This window comes from Monodelphis domestica, chromosome 1 (assembly GCF_027887165.1).
Source record: "Monodelphis domestica isolate mMonDom1 chromosome 1, mMonDom1.pri, whole genome shotgun sequence".
Classification (NCBI taxonomy): Eukaryota; Metazoa; Chordata; class Mammalia; order Didelphimorphia; family Didelphidae; genus Monodelphis; species Monodelphis domestica.
Genome location: NC_077227.1, coordinates 529,700,315 through 529,703,300, shown reverse-complemented (window position 1 = coordinate 529,703,300; position 2,986 = coordinate 529,700,315). Strand labels below are relative to the sequence as shown.

Below are 2,986 nucleotides of genomic sequence, written 5' to 3'. Positions count from 1 at the left end.
TCCTAATCTCTAAAATCAGTTAGGATATGTGGCCTCTTAAGTCATTGTTCTATCTCTTACTTTATAGGTCAATGATTTGTACAAAATAATTAACAAGTGATTACAAAATTGATTTGAATGACATTTTTATTATTTACTACTTATTTCAAATTTGCTACCAACTTCCTTAGTATTATAGATGCTTTCTGCTCAATCTCCACCAAGATAGGCAGTTCCTGATAAATATTTTTGGTATTATTCATTTCTGTAGACCCCTCTTTGGTGAGATTTTCCCTTCATCCCCATTTTGTTCCTTTTCATCAATGTTTTGCTTTTTATCACCCCTCCACTACCCCCCCCATCCCATTACCAACCCCTTCCCTTGTCTTTTTCCCTCCTACTTCTCTATAGGATAGTATTCTATACCCCATGAGTAGAGTTGTTATTCCCTCACTGATGCAGTTATGATGAGAGTAAAGTTTAAGCAATGGCCATCACCACCTTCATATTCCCCTCTACAGAAATAGTTTTTCACACTTCTTTAGGTGAGATAATTTACCCCATTCCATTTCTCCCTTCCCTTTTCTCTCAGTGCAGTCCTCTTTTTTACCCCTTGATTTTTTGGTATGTCCTATCATTTTAATCAGGTTACTTCACATCTTCTGTCCATGTATATTCCTTCTAATTGCTTTGCCACTGAAAACATTTTAAGAATTACAAATATCTTCTTTCCATGTAGGAATACATTCAGTTTGAACTTATTGAGTCCCCTCCAAATTTTCTTCTTATTTATCTTTCTAGACTTCTCTTGGGTCTTGTGTTTGAACATCAAATTCTGTTTAAGTCTGTTTTTTTATTAGGAATGCTTGGAAATCTATTTTATTTTATTTTTATTTTTTTAGGTTCACTAAATTTATTTTAAAAATCATAAAATATTTCTTACAAAGAACATTACATTCTGTGCACTGCTCTGAATGGAGGCCAGGGACACACGGACTATTGATACTCTTTCTCCCCTGTCCCACCAATCCAAAAAATTACAGGGAACACAAAGCAAGGTGTTCACAATAGTTATAGTAGCAGAAAAAAGTCTCTTTTTACCACCACCAATGAACAAAAATAAAATTCACTCTTTGCTGCTGTTTCAAAATTTCAATGTTAGTTTTAAGCACCATTTCCCCCCACCCTGTTTGTAAGGAGCTAAAACATTATAACTGGTGAGCAGCAAAGATTTCACTACACCTCAAATACAGAACACCTAATGAAGCAGAGGAATGTTGGCTTTTTAAACAGAAGCAGATAAAAAAAGATGCAGGACTCCTTCAGTTATTCACTAGTCTTAGAAAATATTTCCAGAATGCTGCTTCACACTATAAAAAAGAAAAAAAATATCTTTCATTATAATCCTTCAACATCTTCATACTGCTTCACATTGTTTTGCACTAAACACTGTGCATTCTGTATCTGGTCCTGTGTTCCTGTAATGATAATAATTTGATCCTCAGATCCTTCCAAAGGTTCATCAATTTTGATTGATGCTCCAGATTCATGACATATTTATTTGATTTGTTGACCACCTTTGCCAATAACAGTCCCAGCCAAATCTTTGGGAATAGTTACTTGCGTTGTAATAATTGGTCCACTAAGATCTCCATATGAGCCACAGATCCCTTCATAGGAATAATCACATCCAGAACCACCCATAAACTCATGGTACTCAACCTGTGGCTCATAAGTCATCTGCCATTTGGAAGGACTCTATGTATCTATTGCAGAGACCCAAGACTCATTAGCACTAAAAACAACCATGCTATCATAATGGTCCCTAAGTCTTCCTCTTCTGTCATAAGACATAATATCTCCTCCTCTAGGTGGTGGTGGTGGAGGCAGAGGAAAGTTTTGAGCTCTGCTACCACCCCTGCCACCATGTCCAGGAGAAGGAGGTTGGGGTCCTCTACAAGGGCTTATGTCATCATAATCTCTTCTACATGGGGGCATAGGATGTCCACTAAGACCTAGAGGCATTCTATCAAAGCCTCCTCTTCCCTGCATGGGAAATTCTATAGGGTGTCCTTGTTGATAATCAAACATCATTGTGATATCACTGTAGTCATAGGTTTCATCATAGAAATTGGGCTTATAGGGTTGTACATGTCCTTTGATGGGAGACTCATATATAAGATCCAATATGATCTTTATGCACTCCACAACTCTATCAGGCTTTCTTCCAATAAGAACAACTCTATCAGTGGAATGAGTATTCTCTCAAAGTTCTTTGATTTTAGCACCTTTGACCCCAATAATTCCTCCTGGCCAGACTCTGGTGAATCAACAGGCTTAACTTGTGGTCAAATTCGCTTCCTTTATACTGTTAGTACTCTTCCAAGGTAGGGATGCTTTTATTTAGTATATCTCCAAATGTTTCAATATCTGCACTGATACTCAATATGTTCTTGTGGCCACTGCTGTCTGGGACTGAAACACTGGCATTGTAGTGTGTATGAAGTGCTTTAATATTTTTACCTCCTTTTCCAATCACTGCTCCAGCATTCTTGCTTTGAAGCAAAATGTTCACTTCAACCATTTCGTCAGTATTTCTAGATCTTTTAAAAGGCTGCTCCTCCTCCATATCTTCAGCAGGGCTCTTACCAAATTCACCATTGGTTTCAGTATTGGGGAAAGTTTCTTCTGTCTTCTCTGTCTCCATTCTATCAGATTAAATGGGTAGACAATAGCATAAGGCTGCCTTCTCTCCTATGCTGCGACTGCCCCAGTTGGTCCAAACTAGACAGAGAGCAAGCACAGACCCCTCTCCCCCTCAATCTTCTATTTTATTGAATGACCATTCCCCCCTGAAAGAATATATTCACTTTTGCTGGATAAGTAACTCTGGGCTGTAAATCTAGATCTTTTGCCTTCCAGAATATTATATTCCATATTCTTCTTATCCTTTAATGTGGAGGCTGATAAGTCTTGTGTGATCCAGATTATAGCTCCATGGTATTTG

At 37.7% G+C, this 2,986-nt stretch overlaps 1 pseudogene; it reads right to left on the bottom strand.

Annotated features, from left to right (window-relative positions):
• Positions 1–1,377: 1,377 nt before the first annotated feature.
• LOC100031663 (heterogeneous nuclear ribonucleoprotein K-like) lies at positions 1,378–2,686 on the bottom strand (annotated as a pseudogene).
• Positions 2,687–2,986: the final 300 nt, after the last annotated feature.